The sequence below is a fragment of the Ovis canadensis genome, chromosome 12, assembly GCF_042477335.2.
Source record: "Ovis canadensis isolate MfBH-ARS-UI-01 breed Bighorn chromosome 12, ARS-UI_OviCan_v2, whole genome shotgun sequence".
Taxonomy (NCBI): domain Eukaryota; kingdom Metazoa; phylum Chordata; class Mammalia; order Artiodactyla; family Bovidae; genus Ovis; species Ovis canadensis.
In genome coordinates this window covers 29,294,382-29,315,206 of record NC_091256.1, presented here as the reverse complement: position 1 = coordinate 29,315,206, position 20,825 = coordinate 29,294,382, and positions in this window count along the sequence as shown.

The window sequence follows — 20,825 nt, the reverse complement described above, 5'->3', positions numbered from 1 at the left end:
ATAAATAAGGCAGCCCTGGTGGCTCAGTGGTAAAGAATCCATCTGTCAACCCAGGTTCAATCCCTGGGTCAAGAAGATCCTCTGGAGAAGGGAATGGTTACCCACTCCAGTATTCCTGTCTGGGAAATCTCATGGATAGAGGAGCTTGATGGGATCACAAAGAATCTGACGCTAACACTTTCGCTTGAACAAATCAGAACATTATTAACAAAGATAAGTAGCAGAATGGAAAACAATATTAGTACTATCAGACAAATGATTAAAAATCCAAGGCACATGATTACATGTATCATTTGACAAATCAACTGAGAAGACAAAACGTAAAAAATATGGAAAGTATATCAACAGGCAAGCGATGTAATGATAACTACCAAAAACACTGAAATGTTTTCTCAAACAACAGAGAAAGATGTAATTTTCCCTTACGAGATTGGAAAAAATTAAGAGGTTTGGTAAATATCTAGTATTGCAATGGTCACATACATGCACTGTTGGCTGAAATTTAAAGGGTACAGTTTTGGGAAGACAACTAGAGAGTATCAACATTTGAAATGTAAACACCCTTGACGCAGCTCTTATCTTCTAGGAGTAGATTCTACAGAACTATCGTAGAAATGCACAAAGTGCAGATCAAGAAGTGATCTTGATACTGCTACATTTATTGTAGCAGCATTTAGAATCAATTAGACTGTTCAACAATAGGGGAATGCTTTTATGAATTGCTGTATATTATGATTATTATGGAGCAAATCATTATGAAATGACCAGAAAAGTTCTCCAAATAAATTAGTGGGGAAAAAAATCAGGTCACAGAATAATACACTGAGTGCAATGTCATTTATTTTAAAAAAGCAAAACTAAAGTTGTCTGTGTCTACTAATTTCTATGTAAAAGTGTACATATTAAACTGGGAAGAAATGTTAACACTAGAACAGTCATTAGAATCAAGGCGAGGAAGGCATCAGTGAAGAACAGAGGTAGAACTTTTTAACTCTGGACTTTCACATTGTTTAAAGTGTTTACAATGAGTTTTCATTCATATATTACTTGTGTGTATGTACATGGGAAAAAAAGTGAAAATTTGAGTCGCTCACGCTTGCATGCTAAGTTGCTTCAGTTGTGTCCGACTCTTTGGGATCCCAGGGACTGTAGCCCACCAGGCTCCACTGTCCATGGAATTCTCTAGGCAAGAATATTGGAGGGTGGCCCAGGGACCCAACCCGCAGCTCCTGCAGCTCCTGCACTGCAGGCTGATTCCGTATCTCCTGAGCCACAGAAGTCGCTCAGACTTTCACTTGTCCGACTCTTTGCGACCCAGGCCAGAACACTAGAGTGGGTAGCCTTTCCCTTCTCCAGGGGATCTTCCCAACCCAGGGATCAACCCAGGTCTCCCAAATTTCAGGCAGATCCTTTACCAGTTTAGCCACAAGGTAAACCCAAGAATACTGGAGTGGGTATCCTGTTTCTTCTCCAGTGTATCTTCCCGACCCAGGAATTGAACCGGGGTCTCCTGCATTGCAGGCAGATTCTTTACCAACTGAGCTATCAGGCTGTATGTATGTATTAAAAAAGAAATGAATAGATTCAAGTTGTCCAAATGACAGTTTTAAAATTTTATATCATTTAAAGATTTATACATGTAAAAATATAAATTAAATGTTTTTTAAATAAGCTTTTTTTTTTAACATACATGTTGAATTTGAATGTCTACTAGACCAGTACTTCTCAAACTGTCTTAGGCTAAGAACAATTTTGTTTTATTTCCAGTTTATTGCAGATCAATGTTTGTTCTTACTGCATGTGATTGGAACTCATCCCATGCCAAGTACAACTTACCAAGCAAATTTGACAACATCCAAACTGGTCTACACCTTGTGCAATGAATTAAGAAAATTGCTGATGGACTTGAATGAGGTGAAGTGAAATTGCTATAGAAGTTGTTAAACTCATTCTCATTTTTGTACTTAGTCTGTTGCAGATAACAAATGATTTGTGGATGGACTCCAGTCAGAGGACCACAATTAAGGCAGCACTGTATCAGATATTGAAGTGAGATTTTGAGTAGGCAGCTATATTTTGGGGTCAGAAGTTTAGGAGGGAGACCCAGACTGAAACCACCCTTTTTGTTGTTGTTTAGTTGCTAAGTCAGATTTGACTCTTTGTGGACTGTAGCCCGCCAGGCTCCTCTGTTCTTGGGATTTCCCAGGCAAGCATACTGGAGTGAGTTGCCATTTCCTTCTCCAGGGGAACTTCCCAACCCAGGGATGAAATCCAATTCTCCTGCATGGCAGGACAGTTCTTTACTGCCAAGCCACCAGGGAAGCTTCAGTCAAATTCTTAGGCTGGATTTTCTCCCCACATTGTCATCATAGATAAAAAGAAAACAATATAATGACTTTCTTTCACTTTGTCCAGAGGAAACTCCCATGGTTGTGATCATTCTTCCCATTTCCCCCAGATATTGTGCAACATACTTAAATTTCTGATTTACACGAATGTGGGTTAGCTATTGAAATAGGATACAGTAGATTGGGACATCCATAAACTTTTAAATCTTAAATACAACCAGATATAAGTAAAAGGTTTGTATTTATACAAAATTCAGCACCAACAATTCCTTAAAGTGTAAAATGAACTAAAACTTAGACTACTTTGGCTATAATAATATGTCTATTTTGGAACAATTTCTCAGATGATGTTATTAATTACTATATTCAGTTGAGTACTTTTTAAAAGTTTCTTATAACCATTAGTCAACATCTGTTGAATTTTCATTAAAGGTTAATGAATTATTATATAAAAATACTTTGAAAACTATAAATCTAAATCCCATTCCATTATTGCAAGATTTGGGGAAAAGGAAAGGAATCAGAAGAATTCTTCAGTGTTCAAATTGTGACATTATGTCCTGTGATCTGGTTTGTTCCTTTATAAGCACAAAATATAGAAACACTTCCTCTATAATTGATACTATTTCCTTTATATCATTTAAGAGAGCATTAGTTCTGCCTGACATTCTTGGAAAAAATGTTTACAAATTTCATTATTTCAAAGGCATGACATTTTTTTTGATAGGTTTGTTCAAAGTCTAAGAATCTAAGAATGGTAGACTTCTTACTTTAAAAGAATACAGAATAACTGAAGGTGGGGTGGAATTCATTTCAATAAGATTTTTAACTAAAATTAGTTTCTGTGATGAAGATTGCTTTCTTAAAATGTAGGCATCATTTTATGCTTAATTTAGGAGGAAAAAATTTGGACCAGAAATATACACAATATACATGAAATTTTGAGAAAGCACTTCCTAATGCTATGGTTTAAATAAGAAATCATACCACTGTAGCTGGAAATTGTGATCTCCTTGTTCAAAATCAGAAATATTCATCAAGTCTCAGAATGAGTTCACATGATGAAGAGAAGTGAGTAAAACAAATAAGATTTCTGTTAACATGTAACCAAAATATTAGGTAAATACATCAATGCTAAATATAATTTGATTATTTAAAATTCCCATAGGGGGAAAAAAAATTCCCATAGAATCTCAAAGGTTAGTTTAGGAAAAATTTCATCCTAGTTTATAACCATTATTGTGAGAGCCATTAGGTGCAAAGAAGAGTATTACTTCAAACCTTTCTCCATTCAGCACATCCTAGTTAGTCATTCCTGGTTGACCAAATTCCTCAGGCTTAATATCATTTTATAATAATTTATTGTAATATAAGCACTGAAGGTTCCTTTTTTTGAGGTTTCTAAAGGCTATTAAAGAGCCATTTTGCAGAAAACATATAAAGAAAATTTTCTCAATTTTTTTTTGTTAGTAAGTGCTAGATTTCAATCTGAATAGTATTTTCTTTTCATGGGGACCATTGTTTACCTAAGTGATAGTCATTGAGTTCTACCAATGAAATAATCATCAAAAAAGCAGGAGAGTTCCAGAAAAACATCTACTTCTGCTTTATGGACTATGCCAAGGCCTTTGACTATGTGGACCACAACAAACTCTGGAAAATTCTTCAAGAGATGGGAGTACCAGACCACCTGACCTGACTCCTGAGAAATCTGTATGCAGGTCAGGAGGAAACAGTTAGAACTGGACATGGAACAACAGACTGGTTCCAAATAGGAAAAGGAGTACATCATGGCTGTATATTGTCACCCTGCTTAATTAACTTATATGCAGAATACATCATGAGAAACGCTGGGCTGGAGGAAGCACAAGCTGGAATCAAGATTTCCAGGAGAAATATCAAAACCCTCAGATATATAGATGACACCACCCTTATGGCAGAAAGCCAAGAAGAACTAAAGAGCCTCTTGATGAAAGCGGAAAAGGAGAGTGAAAAAGTTGGCTTAAAACTCAACATTCAGAAAACTAAGATCATGGCATCTGGTCCCATCACTTCATGGGAAATAGATGGGAAAACAGTGGAAACAGTGTCAGACTTTATCTTTTTGGGCTGCAAAAACACTGCAGATGGTGACTGAAGCCATGAAATTAAAAGATACTTACTCCTTGGAAGGAAAGTTATGACCAACCCAGACAGCATATTAAAAAGCAGAGACATTACTTTGCCAACAAAGATCCATCTAGTCAAAGCTATGGTTTTTCCAGTAGTCACATATAGATGTGAGAGTTGGACTGTGAAGAAAGCTGACCGCAGAAGAATTAATGCTTTTGAATTGTGGTGTTGAAGGAAACTCTTGAGAGTCACTTGCACAGCAAGGAGGTCCAACCAGTCCATCCCAAAGGAAATCAGTCCTGAATATTCATTGGAAGGACTGATGCTGAAGCTGAAACTCCAATACTTTGGCCACCTAATGTGAAGAACTGACTCCTTGGAAAAGACCCTGATGTCAGGAAAGATTGAAGGCTGAAGGAGAAGGGGACAACAGAGGATGAGATGGTTGGACGGCATCATCGACTCGATGGACATGAGTTTGAGTAAACTCCAGGAGTTGGTGAAGGACAGGGAGGCCTGGCTGCAGTCCATGGGGTCGCAAAGAGTCAGACACAACTGAGGGACTGAACTGAACTGAATGAAATGGAAGTTCTTTGTTCACCATACAGCTTTGGCAAAGATTAAAATAATAAAATGACACATCAAACACATTATAGTTTAAATTATACTGTGACTTGCCATTCCTTCTCAACAGAGATGATATTTTTCAGATAGCACACATCTCTATTGACTGGGTGGCCTTTGTTTACTGAATTCTGTATCACATCTGGTTTGTGGAAAGACCGTATTGTAAATACGTAACACAGTATTAGCTAACACAGTATTGTAAATCAACCATACTCCAATAAAAACTAAATAAAGAAAATAACCAGATATTGGAGTGAAGGTTTTGCACACATCAAGTTCCTGGTGTCATCATATAATACTCTCCATCTACTTCCCTAGGGATGTCATGCTGTTTTTAATCTGTCTGTTCACACCTCAGGGACAATCATTCTCTTTTTATGTTTTATAGTTGGGTCATTAGAGAACTAGTTGGTTTATTAGAGAACATTGCTGAAGGCCTCACCATCCAGTCATATATTCTGCCACATTTAGTGTTCATCATAGGTTACACATCTAGGTTTAATCCCTGGGTCAGGAAGATCCCCTGGAGAAGAGAATGGCACCCCACTCCAGTATTCTTGCCTGGAGAATCCAGTCTGGCAGTCTACAGTCCATGGGTCTGCAAAAGAGTCAGACATGACTGAGAACACATACAGATACACAGTTTACACACAAGCCCACTTATTTCCCTTGAATTCTATCAAACCTGGTAACTGGTCTTTAAAGACAGAAGATCCAGGGGTGGGGACGGGTTAAAATAAAAAAAATAAATAAAGACAGAAGATCCACTAGTGACTAGAATGTCCAATAGTCTTTCCTGGGTGAGTGGGTGATAAGCTCATTACTGAAGGGAATGGTACTCTGTTAGAGTCATTGTTCACTTTACCCTTCATTTGCAGATTTGTTGTCTTCTCAAGCTGATTTCCAGACACAGACAACTTCTGAGTAGAAGCTGGCCACTTTCGGCAGTCACAATCTGCTTTCCATCACCCAGACTGCTGTTTTAGCAACATATCATCTTGATTTATGGTCACAAAGAATGAAAGCCTCTGCTGTTCAGCATCATCTCCCTTCTCTGATACACTGGTAGTAATTCTCTCATGCCATCTAACATGCAACATTGGGATTGACACACACACCCTTTTATAAAGTAGATAACTAAGAAGGACCTACTGCTCAGGGAACTCTGTTCAATACTCTGTAATAACCTGTATGGGAAAAGAAGCTGAAAAAGAGTGGGTATATGTATAACTGATTCACTTTGCTGCACACCTGAAGCTAACACAGTATTGTAAATCAACCATACTCCAATAAAAACTAAATAAAGAAAATAACCAGGTGGTAACATGGTCTACACATGGTGAATGGAGTAATATCTGTAATTCATAATTTGTAAATTAATCAACAGCCTTCACTACTTGTGGGAGAAGAAGACTACCATTTACATGGAAATTGACGTCACATGGACTCATCAGTCCCCTGGCAGAGGGCATGGCAACCCACTCTGTTGTTCTTGCCTGGAGAATCTTATGGACAGAGGATCCTGGCAGGCTACGGACCATAGGGTCGCACAGAGTCAGTTACGACTGAAGTGACTTGGCACAGCATGGCAAGGGCTCATCAGTTACCAGGGACTAATTAAGTCTTATAATTAAGAGGACTGGGTAGTCATGTGAGTGAAGCAGGGCTTGGCTGAGCAAGGGATTACATAAAAAGCAAGAGAACAGCCATCTTTATATGGCCTGATCACACACCTGGTCACTCACAACTTCTGTCTGACTGGGCTACGAATCTGAGATTCCCATAACCCCCTCCTGCAGTTTGATTAATTTGCTAGATTGGCTAACAGAACTCAGGGAAACACTTGAGTTTACCAATTTATTAAAGGTTGTGGTAAAGTCCGTAGATAAAGCGCCACTTGAAAGGATATAGAGGGTGAGGTTTAGGAGCTTCCTGAGAGCAGGAGCTTCTGTCCCTGTGAAGCTGGGGTGCATACCATCTGGATTCATGAATGTGTTCACTGATCCAGAAGCTCTCTGAACTCACACTGTTGAGATTTTTACAGAGGCTTCATCTCAGAGACATGGTCAATCAATTCCGCTACTGGCCCTCCTCTCTTTTTAGGAGAACGAGGGGCAAGGCTGAAAATTTCAAGCTTTTAATCATAGCTTGTTTCCCTGGTGGCTCAGATGGTGAAGAATCTGCCTACAATGCAGGAAAACTGGGTTTGAGCCCTGGGTTGGGAAGATCCCCCGGAGAAGGGCATGGCAACCCACTGCAGTATTCTCGCCTGGAGAATCCCATGGACAGAGGAGCCTGTTGGGGTCTCAGAGAATCAGACATGACTAAGTGTCTAACGCAATCATAGCTTGGTCTTCTTGGTGACCACCCCTCATCCGGGAGCTATTCAAGGGCCTATGAGAGTCACCTCATTAGAACAATTTCCTATTACTCAGGAAATTACAAGGGTTTCAGGAGTTCTCTGCCAGGAACCTGGAGCAGAAACATATATGTGTGTGTGTATTTATATATACATATATAGATTTTTCTATTATTACACACATGGTGATTGTATTAGGTAGTGTAGCACTTAGGGTAAGAACAAATGGAATAGATGGGTAGAGGAAAAAGGAAAAATAGTGAAACAGGTAGGATGCATATCATAAAATATCTTGTAAGCCATGTTGGAGAGTTTTGACAGTGTTATACTTAATAGGAAGGAAAAGGAATATGTTCCAAATTAAGAACTGCTAATAGCTTTGTGGTTACCACATTTTGGATGATATTTTCTGAATTTTATTTCTCTTAGAAAACTATTACTAGTTGAGAGAATAAAAACCCCAAATGGATCTTCAAAGCAGTTTAAAATTGGAACAGCTTTTATTAAACAATATTTTAATGAATCAAGATTAAACAAGTCAGAACTATATGTCTCAAATTTTCCTTGAAATGTACATAAGTACCACAACAGCATAGTTTATTAAAAATCTGGCAATTGATTAGTAAACATAATAAGCAACTAATTACAATAAACAGCATATCTTCTTCATCACTTTGCTGTTCAGTTCAGTTCAGTTGCTCAGTCGTGTCCAACTCTTTGCGACCCTGTGGACTGCAACACACCAGGACTCCCTGTCCTTCACCAACTCCCAGAGTTTACTCAAACTCATGTCCATTGAGTCAGTGAGGCCATCCAACCATCTCATCCTCTGTCATCCCCTTCTTCTTCAGCCTTCAATCTTTCCCAGCATTAGGGTCTTTCAAGTGAGTCAGTTCTTCGCATTAGGTGGCCAAAGTATTGGAGTTTCAGCTTCGGTATCAGTCCTTCCAATGAATATTCAGGACTGATTTCCTTTAGTATGTACTGGTTGGACCTTCTTACTCTCAAGAGTCTTCTCCAACACCACAGTTCAAAAGCATCAATTCTTCGGCTCTCAGCGTTCTTCACAGTCCAACTCTCACATCCATACATGACTACTGGAAAAACCAATAGCTTTGACTAGACAGACCTTTGTTGGGCAAGTAATGTTTCTGCTTTTTAACATGTTGCCTAGGGTAGTCATAACTTTTCTTCCAAGGAGCAAGCGTCTTTTAATTTCATGACTGCAGTCACCATCCACAGTGATTTTGGAGCTCAAAAAATAAAGTCTGTCAGAGTTTCCCCTGTTTCCCCATCTATTTGCCATGAAGTGATGGGACCAGATGTCATGATTTTAGTTTTCTGAGTGTCAAGTTTTAAGCCAACTTTTCCACTCTTGTCTTTCATCAAGAGGCTCTTTAGTTCTTCTTTGCTTTCTGTCATAGGGGTGGTGTCATCTGCATATCAGAGGTTATTGATATTTCTCCCGGCAATCTTGATTCCAGCTTGTGCCTCACCAACTCTGGCATTTTGCATGATGTACTCTGCATATAAGTTAAATAAGCAGGGTGACAATATACAGCCTTGATGTACTCCTTTTCCTATTTGGAACCAGTATGTTGTTCCATGTCCAGTTCTGTTTCTTCCTGACCTGCATACAGATTTCCCAGGAGGCAGGTAAGGTGGTCTGGTATTCCCATGTCTTTAAGAATTTTCCACAGTTTGTTGTGACCCACACAGTCAAAGGCTTTGGTGTAGTCAATAAAGTAGAAGTAAATGTGTTTCTGGAACTCTTTTGCTTTTTAGATGATCCAACTGATGTTGGCAATTTGATCTCTGGTTCCTCTGCCTTCGATTTTCTCTGATGGCTCAGATGGTAAAGCGTCAGTCTACAACGTGGGTGACCTGGGTTCGATCCCTGGGTAGGGAAGATTCCCTGGAGAAGGAAATGGCAACTCACTCCAGTACTCTTGCCTAGAAAATCCCATGGACGGAGGAGCTTGGTGTAGGCTACTGTCCATGGGGTCGCAAAGAGTCAGGCATGACTGAGAGACGTCACTTTCCCTTTTCTCTGCCTTTTCTAAGTCCATCTTGAACATCTGGAAGTTCACGGTTCACGTACTGTTGAAGCCTGGCTTGGGGAATTTTGAGCATCACTTTTCTAGCACGTGAGATGAGTGCAATGGAGCGATAGTTTGAGCATTCTTTGGCACTGCCTTTCTTTGGAATTGGAATGAAAACTGACCTTTTCCAGTCCTGCGGCCACTGCTGAGTTTTCCAAACTTGCTGGCATATTGAGTGCAGCACTTTCACAACATCATCTTTTAGAATTTGAAATAGCTCAACTGGAGTTCCATTACCTCCACTTGCTTTATTCATAGTGATGCTTCCTAAGGCCGGCTTGACTTCACATTCCAAAACATTATCCAAAACACTTTGCTGACAAAGTTCTGAATAGTCAAAGCTATGGTTTTCCAGTAATCATGTGTGGATATGAGAATTGGCCATAAACAAGGCTGAAAGCTGAAGAATTGATGCTTTCGAATTGTGGTACTGGAGAAAACTTTTGAGAGTTCCTTGGACTGCAAGGAGATCAAAACAGTCGATTCTAAAGGAAATCAACCCTGAATATTCATTGAAAAGACATGATTATGCTCCAATACTTTGGTCACTTGATGGAAAAGGCCCTGATGTTCAAAAAGACTGAAGGGAAAAGGAGAAGGGGGCAGCAGGAGATGAGATGGGTAGATAGCATTACTGACTCAAAGGACATGAACTTGAGCAAACTCCAGGAGACAGTGAAGGACAGAGGAGTCTGGTGTATTGCAGTCCATGGGATAATGCAGCAACTTAACTTCTTCATGAATACATTACACACAAATTCATGCAGCATTTATACACACACACACACATGCATCCACACACACATATCTATACACAAAAACTATCTCTTGGTTCTAAAATGCAATACTGTATCATTACCACCTTCAGTCAAAATATATTTGTAAGAAATCCCTTCTGATACTAGGACTGTGTCACCATATTGAAATAACACCTTGAAAAATTGATGAATCAATCATTTTGAGAAGCTTCAGTATTAAAAAAATAAAATACTGGATTGTAACACTTGTTATTTTCCAATATATAACATACAAACTTCAGAAACTACCCCTGTGTCAGCTTCTGTCATGAAATTTCATACTATGTATATTTGTCCATATGAGTTGTTCAGTGACTGAATGAAAGAGTAGAATAATTTACCTTCTTACATTCTCACTTGTGTTCAAATAATACCTTTCTTTAAAGAAATATATTGCTTTGCCTATACTGCTTCATAAAAATCAGAATCATCAGTACAGAAAAAATAACTGACAGTATCCCACCTAAGGAAAAGGGCTAAAGTTTACCAAACAAGCTTCCTAAGTTTCAATGTGGGTTCTGATTCTGACTTTGTCATATTATTAGCTCTGTAACTTTTGGAGTCTCCAGTTTTTTAAAAAAGAAAAAGATGATAACAGCATGTCACTTTTCATGCCAATATGGTTAGAGGGCAAAATTTATTCATTCTAAACTATTTATCGATCGCCTACTCTGTGTAGAGCACTGAGAAGCTAATGAAAAACAAGGGCAGTCTCTACTCTCAAGAGATTTATGGGCCAGTTGGGAGGCTACACAAGTAAACAAACAGGCAGTCCTATTAGCCTAGGACACCATGAGAACTCAGGAGGATTAATGCAAAGATGTTATTTATCATTTTAGATGCTGGTATGAAAATTCCTCTGGGTATCTTACAGCACGCACTTGAAAGCTATACTCGGGTAAACCACTTGATGTGGAAGGGGAAGCTCAAAAGACACTTTCCAGCTGTAGCATATGGTTGCCACACAGACTTCTAGCCAGGTGGGTCTGTAAGCTGCAGGGCCTTTTGTTTGTTGAGCCCTGGGGCTAATGCAGCAGGCAGTTTGGAGAAGAGTGGAATTGCTCTCCACAAGAGAGGAGGGGAGGGGAGCTAAGGCAGGAGGGAGAGATCAGACCTGTCAGTGGCAGAAGATAGAGGAGACAGCAAGGAGAAGCAGCAAAGTATGTAACAGGATTTCTTTCACTGAGCTATTTACTGTGCCAAGCTATGGTGCTGAGTACTCTTCAAGTAAATCTTAGGATGCCAACAAGGCGAGGAGGTAGGTCATACTATATCCATTTTAGAGTTGATAAGATAGAACAGTTAGGTGTAGGCTGTTTTGGAATGGTTATGCAGCAAACAGCATCTCTTCTGTCTCTCCTATGAAGTCCTCAGTTAATCTAGCATTATTCACTAATATTTTCTAGCAGCATTCCCAACCTTTCTGGCACCAGCGACCAATTTCATAGAAGACAATTTTTCTATAGACTGGGGCTGAGGGGGTGGTTTCAGGGGGTGATTCAAGCGCATTACATTTATCGTGCACTTTATTTCTAATCTAATGCCACCTCTGATCTGATAGGAGGTACCCATCCACATTCTGGAGGTTGAGGACCCCTATTTTATAGAATTGGGTTTGGGAGAGGTGGCTTGAAAAGAAGCTGGAGAATACTGTTGAAAAAAAATCCAGGTTATACATCAAATGGGCATCTAATTCAATGTGAGAGGCTTAGATACTACTTCCCCCCAAAAGTGTGATTTGAACAGACATGAGAGAGACTAGGATTCAGCCAGACTGTGGATGTGATATTAAGCAGAGAGAAGAGAATATCTCAAGGCTCGGAGCCAAGAGTACCTGTAGAATATTTGGTGGTACTGGTTTAGTCGCTAAGTCATGTCCAACTCTTGCAACCCCCCAGGACTATAGCCCACCAGGCTCCTCCATCCATGGGATTTCCCAGGGCAAGAATGCTGGAGTGGGTGGCCATTTCCTTCTCCAGGGGATCTTCCTGACCCAGGGATTGAACCTTGGTCTCTTGCATTGCAGGTGAGCTCCTGCACTTCAGGCAGATTCTTTACCAACTGAGCTATGAAAGAAGTCATAGAACATTTGAGAAACTATTAAATGTTAACTTTCACTCCAATAGCGTCATGCATAATAAAGACTATAGGACTTTTTTTCAGTTTCTTTCTTTCTTGCTTTCTCTTCTTTAACTAAGCATGGCTCCCATGAGGGTTATACTGGCCATGAACATTCTGAATATACATAGAAGATATGGAATATATCACAGGAACTGATTATGCCAAAGGAGTGATGGTGAAGTATCACTGCCTACTGTAAATCATTAACAAAGGATATCCATCCATTTTATTAAATACATTTGTTCTGCTGTTGTATCAAATCTATCACAGATGTCCTCTTTATGTTCCCCTACTGCCATCCAAAATTGGGCATCCTTGGTGTTCTGCGGGTTGATTATAATGGTTTACTAAGGTCTTTATGCTGTTTGTCTTCTTTCCCTGCCAATTGATTCCTCATACTGCTATCCAAATATATGTAGGAGGTCCTCTGACCATGATCCTTAGTGCAATTCTTAATAGATTAGGTCTAAACTCCTTAACCTGGAAATTTGTTTCTAATGTTCTTTGGGAGTTTGGTATTCCTTCAAGCCCAAATGCTATTACTTTTCAACATATGTGTCCACCAAAGTGCATTCTCTGAAAATGCCCTTTATTTGTATATACGGGTGCTTTTATTTGCCATACTTGGACCTCACACAGTATCCTGTGTCCCCTTGCAAAGTCCTACCTTCCTCTGAATTCCAGCTCTTTGACATAGCGTGAGTGTGTGTTCAGTCATGTCTGACTCTTTGCCATCACATGGACTGTAGCCCGCCAGGCTCCTCTGTCCATGGGATTATCTCAGCAAGAATCCTGGAGTGGACTGCCATTTCCTTCTCCAGGGGATCTTTCCGACGCAGGGATCGAGCCTGTGCCACTTGTGTCTCCTGCATTGGCGGGTGAATTCTTTACCACTGAGCCACCTGGGCATCCCCTTTCATGGAGACTTCCTGATTCTCTATTCACTACTCCTGATCGAGCAAAGATGAGATTAACTCCTCAGCTGAATATCCATTGAGTTTTAGGCTTATTTTATATATCGTGTATATGTGTAATACATTCTGTCATCATTGTACACTACCCCTCTTGCTGGTCTCTAAGTTCTTGAGAGGCAAACATCTCTGGCCCCAAAACTTGGGTGAGGCTTGTGAAGGCCAATATGCATTCCTATGATTCTCAGCCTTCTGGAAATTTGTGAGCCTAGGGACCTATCTTCTTCTCTGTTACTCTTCCTCATTCAAAAAATATTTATAGAGAGAATTCCCTGGTGTCCCAGTGGTTAGGACTCTGTATTTTCACTGCTGAGGGCCCAAGTTCAATCCCTCATTGGGGAACTAAGATCCTACACACAGAGCAGCCAAAATAAAAAAAAAAAAAAAAAGGGAGAAAATTATAGAGCATTTGCTATGTGCCTAGCAAATAGCTTTGGGGACATAAAATGATAAGGACAACATGTTTCCTGTCTCTGTGAATGTATAATTTTGGTAAAGGGGTAGGTGAAAAAACTAACCACCAAATAATTACACAGAACTATAGAATTTCAGTTGTATAAGTGCTTAAAGAAACATAAGGACCCAATCAAAAAGTGGGCCAAAGAACTAAACAGACATTTCTCCAAAGACATACAGATGGCTAGCAAACACATGAAAAGATGCTCAACATCACTCATTATCAGAAATGCAAATCAAAACGACAATGAGGTACCCATTGCATGCCAGTCAGAATGGCTGCTATCCAAAAGTCGACAAGCAATAAATGCTGGAGAGGGTGTGCATTAAAGGGAAACCTCCTGCACTGTTGGTGGGAATGCAAACTAGTACAGCCACTATGGAGAACAGTGTGGAGATTCCTTCAAAAACTGGAAACAGAACTGCCTTATGACCCAGCAATCCCACCGCTGGGCATACACACCGAGGAAACCAGAATTGAAAGAGACACGTGTACCCCAATGTTCATCGCAGCACTGTTTATAATAGCCAGGACATGGAAGCAACCTAGATGTCCATCAGCAGACGAATGGATAAGAAAGCTGTGGTACATATACACAATGGAGTATTACTCAGCCATTAAAAAGAATACTTTTGAATCAGTTCTAATGAGGTGGATGAAACTGGAGCCGATTATACAGAGTGAAGTAAGCCAGAAAGAAAAACACCAATACGGTATACTAACGCATATCTATGGAATTTAGAAAGATGGTAATGATAACCCTGTATGCGAGACAGCAAAAGAGACACAGATGTGTAGGACAGTCTTTTGGACTCTGTGGGAGAGGGCCAGGGCAGGATGATATGGAAGAATGGCATTGAAACATGTAAAATATCATATGTGAAGCAAATCGCCAGTCCAGGTTTGATGAATGATACAGGATGCTTGGGGCTGGTGCACTGGGATGACCCAGAGGGATGGTATGGGGAGAGAGGAGGGAGGGGGGTTCAGGATGGGGAACACATGTACACCCGTGGTGGATTCATGTCAATATATGGCAAAACCAATACAATATTGTAAAGTAAATAAAAAAAAAAGAAACATAAGATACTCTATTATCAATATACTCTGAACTGTCACACCACCAGTCAATTTTTCCATTGAAGTCCTTGCTGCAGTGTTTCCTATACCTGCATTCCATTGAAAAGACACAGGCCAATCCTGTAGCTTTTTTATTGAGTGCTCAGTCTACCAATTTGCCCTAACTGACTCCTGGCTCTGCCCTTTCCACGCCCCCCACCCACCTTACACCACTTGTCTTAAAATTTTCATGAGTAGAGGCTACTCTATTAGATCAGGAGGCATGCTTCTTACTCTCCCTCAACCTCCAGGCTGGCCCAACCATGTTCTGCTTCCATTCCAAGGCTTTTCCAACCTCAGCCTAAAGCTCTACTTTTCAAACTTACATTAAGCATTTGGAAAGAGCTTTGTATTATATAATCAGGGAACTGAGAGACAGCTAGTGTGGCTAGATTTTTTTTTTTTTCTGGCTTCACTGAGCAGCATGTGGGATCTTACTTCCATGTTCTGGAATCGAACCCATGCCCCCAACCACTGGACAGCCAGGGAAGTTCATGGCTGGAGTAATGATTGGGGGAAAGTGTTTACAAACGAAGACTGAAGGGACAGGCAGAGCTCAGACCACGTAGCCCTGTGGGCCATTGTTACCTGACTCAAAGAATCTGCCTACCAACCCAGGAGCCGCAGGAGATGTGGTTTGAACCCTTGGGTCAGGAAGATCCTCTGGAGGAGGAAATGGCAACGTACTCCAGTATTCTTGCTGAGATAATCCCATGGACAGACAAACCTGGCGGGCTAGAGTGCATGCAATCACAAGGAGTCAAACACAACTGAGCATGCATGCACACACCAATGAAAAAACAGGTGTGAAGAGTTCAGCTGAATGGAGCTGTTATGTGTCCCCTGCCTACAAAAACGAACCAAAATGAAAGCAGTAATCAAGCCTTTAATCACTTACTGTGATAGCATATGCAAAAGGCTAAACGAGAGAAAAAACTGACTCTAGTTTCCATTCCCCCCACTGAAATGGAGCCAGCATAGGGTAAGTGAATTAGCACAGCTCTGGAGAGAGTAGTCTCCAGCTAAGGAACCCCTTGCCCTGCCCCGCCCAAGCAAAAGACTCCTGAAGTTTTATGAGACTTGAGGCAGGAGGCAGGGAGACATCAGTCTGAAGACAGATCACTTGGGAACTCTGAAACCTTGCGTGGTGGAACTGTAGCATCCTGGATGAGAGACACTTTGGAAACCTGATTCTTAGAGACAGCCGCGGCTCATCAAGCAGGAAAATTGAGGGGGCACTCTCACCACCTCGGTAGCCAAAGCATCGGATCATAACCTCCACCCAGGAAGATATCCACACATGGTGACACCTGGCCATAGCCCCATAGGACTTGGGTGGGTGGGACCCAGGTCCCAGCTGCCCAAGGCCTGGAGAGATGGTCATACTCTGCATGTTAGTGAAGCCAGTGTGCTGGTCACCAGTAAGGCCACCAGTAAGGAGAGGCCAGGTCAACTGAGCAGGGTATTGGGGAACAAAGCATCTGCCTAATTTAAAGCCCTAAGCCACCCAAGAGATACCCCACGTCCAAGGTAAGAGAAATGCAAGTAAGACGGTAGGCATTTAGAGAGGGCATCAGAGGGCAGACAGACTGAAACCACAATCACAGAAAACTAGCCAATCTGATCACATAGACCACAGCCATGTCTAAACTAAGCCATACCATGTGGGGCCACCCAAGACAGACAGGTCATGGTGGAGAGGTCTTACAGAATGTGGTCTGCTGGAGAAGGGAATGGAAAACCACTTCAGTAGTCTTTTCTTGAGAACCCCATGAACAGTATGAAAAGGCAAAAAGATAGGACACTGAAAGATGAACTCCCCAGGTCAGTAGGTGCCCAATATGCTACTGGAGATCAGTGGAGAACAAACTCCAGAAAGAATGAAGGGATGGAGCCAAAGCAAAAACAAAACCCAGTTGTGGATGTGACTGGTGATAGAAGCAAGGTTCTAAGCTGTAAAGAGCAGTATTTCATAGGAATCTTGGAACGTTAGGTCCATGAATTAAGGCAAATTGGAAGTGGTCAAACAGGAGATGACAAGAGTAAATATCGACATTCTAGGAATCAGCGAACTAAGATGGACTGGAATGGGTGAATTTAACTCAGATGACCATTATATCTACTACCATGGGCAGGAATCCCTTAGAAGAAATGGAGTAGCCATCATAGCCAACAAAACAGTCCGCAATGCCGTATTTGGATGCAATCTCAAAAACGACAGAATGATCTCTGTTCGTTTCCAAGGCAAATCACTCAATATCATGGTAATCCAAGTCTATGCCTCGACCAGTAACGCTGAAGAATCTGAAGCTGAGCAGGTCTATGAAGACCTACAAGACCTTTTAGAACTAACACCCCCAAAAGATGTCCTTTTCCTTATAGGGGACTGGGATGCAAAAGTAGAAAGTCAAGAAACACCTGGGGTAACAGGCAAATTTGGCCTTGGAGTACGGAATGAAGCAGGGCAAAGGCTAATAGAGTTCTGCCAAAAGAACCCACTGGTCATAGCAAACACCCTCTTCCAACAACACAAGAGAAGACTTTACACATGGACATCACCAGATGGTCAATACTGAAATGTGACTGATTATACAAGACCGGGAGCTGACTGTGGCTCAGATCATGAACTCCCTATTGCCAAATTCAGACTCAAATTGAAGAAAGTGGAGAAAACCACTAGACATTCAGGTATGACCTAAATCAAATCCCTTATGACTATACAGTGGAAGTGACAAATAGATTTAAGGATTAGATGTGATAGAGTGCCTGATCAACTATGGATGGAGGTTCGTGACATTGTACAGGAGACAGGGATCAAGACCATCCCTAAGAAAAAGAAATGCAAAAAAGCAAAATGGCTGTCTGAGGAGGTCTTACAAATAGCTGTGCAAAGAAGGGAAGCGAAAAGCAAAGGAGAAAAGCAAAGATAGACCCATTTGAATGCAGAGTTCCAAAGAATAGCAAGGAGAGATAAGAAAGCCTTCCTCAGTGATCAATGCAAAGAAATAGAGGAAAACAATAGAATGGGAAAGACTAGAGATCTCTTCAAGAAAATTAGAGGTACCAAGGGAAAATTTCATGCAAAGATGGGCTCAATAAAGGACAGAAATGGTGTGGACCTAACAGAAGCAGAAGATACTAAGAAGAGGTGGCAAGAATACACAGAAAAACTGTACAAAAAAGATCTTCACAACCCAGATAATCATGATGGTATGATCACTCACCTAGAGCCACACAGGAGATGAGCTTGGACCCTTGGGTCAGGAAGATCCTCTGGAGGAGGAAATGGCAACCTACTCCAGTATTCTTGCTGAGATAATCCCATGGACAGATAAACCTGGTGGGCTTGAGATCATGCAGTCACAAAAAGTCAGACACAACTGAGCATGCATGCATACAACATACGAAAAATAGGTCCTCCCAATGAACACCCAGGACGGATCTCCTTTATCCACAAGGTCTGCTGCTGCTGCTGCTGCTGCTGTTACTGCTAAGTCGCTTCAGTCGTGTCCGACTCTCTACGACCCCATAGACGGCACCCCACCAGGCTCCCCCGTCCCTGGGATTCTGCAGGCAAGAACACTGGAGTGGGTTGCCATTTCCTTCTCCAATGCATGAAAGTGAAAAGTGAAAGTGAAGTCGCTCGCTCAGTTGTGTCCGACTCTTCGCGACCCCATGGACTGCAGCCTCCCAGGCTCCACCGTCCATGGGATTTTCCAGGCAAGAGTACTGGAGTAGGATGCCATTGCCTTCGCCGCCGCAAGGTCTAACCTCCCTTATAAAGGATATTCCTCCTGAAGGCAAAAGGAAAGATCACTAAACTGCTTGGCCAGGGCGGGGCCTAGCCGCCTGGCCAGTATATTCTCCAATAAGAGATAGTCAGGAACTCTCTCTGTTGGAAAAGGCAGGGGTCGCCAATTTGCACCTGCTGCCTAAAGAGTTATTTTAGAAGGTGGGTGCCCTCCAGCATGGCGGCTCTTCCGTGTTGGGGGCCTAGAGGTGGGCGGGCCCCAGGACTGCTGAAGGGATGCGAAATGCGCATGGGCCTGCTGTGCAGCAGTGGGGAACCCGGGCCTGGAATTCAGCATAAATAAACAGAAGCCTGGGCACAGTAGAGAGCATTAGGGGGTTCACAGGGTTACGCCTAATCACAGGCTTGAACTATCCAGCGGGGACTATCTCCACTAAAGACGGAAACGCAAGGTTTACTTGACTGTCCTGGCGGACGAATATTCCCCAATAAGAAACGACCGGGAGTAAGTACTGGAGGAGCCTGGCATCCGACCAGAACTAAGTCCAAATGAGGACTGACGGTGGCCAGTCTCCCACTGCCGCGTCAGAGTGATTTTTGTGCCCTGAGTGCCCTCCACCTGGTAGCTATGCCTGTGGTTGGGGCCGAGCTGTTGTTCCACAGACCTGGGGGCTACTGCTGCCAAGGCCTACTCACGGGAGCAAGCGGATTGAGGGAAACGAGGTTTCTGTGGAATTTCCAAACCCTGGTGAGCATAATCATCCTTAAGGCAGGGCAGGTGGGGGCTGCACCGTCTTGGTGGAGAACACCTGGCCGGGTGCCCCAGTGGCTGCTGGGAGCTGGGAGCAGAACACTGGTTGCTGGAGAAGCCCAGGGCCAGACCCGGCAGGAGGTTCAAATGAGACTAACGGTCATCAGTTTGTATCCCATGCCTTTGATTAATTTTCACTTACTCAATGGAGACTATTTATCCTCCTGGCAAAATACAAGGCTCCTCCACTACCTTTTCAGCTCTGGGCCCCACAGGCTCACCAAAGTTTGCCAGGTAAGAGACTCCTGGGATCTCTGGTTCCTGGAGAAGCTGGCGCACTGATCCCACACAAAGTTTACAGAAAAGCTGTCGATCGATGGTGGTTTGCAGCTGCAGTCTCAGAATGATTTTGGGGGTGCTGGGGCCCTTCACCATGGAGGCTTTGCTGGAGTTTGGAGCCCAGACCCAGCTCCACAGGCCTGGAGGACCCCACTGCCCGAGGACCGTTAACCAGGTAAGTCCTGATGATGCGCGCGCAGCCAGGGCTGGGGGACCTTTTAGAAGGCAAAGCAAAGACCGTGAGAAAAGGGGTTCACAGGAAAAGACTTGGGAGACAGAAGGGGAGATCGTTGGCAATTTGCCTCTGCCGTTTTAGAGTGATTTTTCTGGGTGTGCGCTCCCTTACTCTGGAGGGTATGTGAATTTGGGGGCTTGATGCTCTTTCCACAGGCCTGGAGGGCCCCAGCTGCCTAAAATGAGCCAGAGGGATTCCCTTACTGCATGTGCGCATGCCAAGTGGCTCAGGGTGGCCACAGACCTGGAACAGGTAGCCAATTTGCCTGTTGTCATGTCCGAGTGACTTTTGTCGGGGTGTGTGTCCTCCATCTTAGATGCTCTGCAGTTGTTTGGAAGCATGCACTTAGCTCCACAATCCTGGAGGACCCTGGCTGCTCAAGGTCCTCCATTGGCAGTCCTGGGCATGACCGTCAAGGAAGCCGGATGTGGAGAGGAGGTGAAGACTGACTATAGCCCATTTGCAGCTTCTGCTTTGGGGGCATTTGAGGGGGTTTTCACCCATCCTCCTTGAGGTCGTGCAAGTGGTTGGGACCTGGCTAGCAGTGCCTGCTGAAGGACCTGTGCTGCGTGGGCCTGTGCCAGGCAGTTCAGGGCAGCCAGGGACCTGGATCAGGGCAAAGGTTAGGGGTGGTCAGGTCAGAAGAGCAGGATCTTGTGAGAAAAAGGCATCTTTCTAAATCTGAGCCCTGATATATGCAAGTGGGCATATTGCCCTTTAAGGCAGGGCCTGGGGA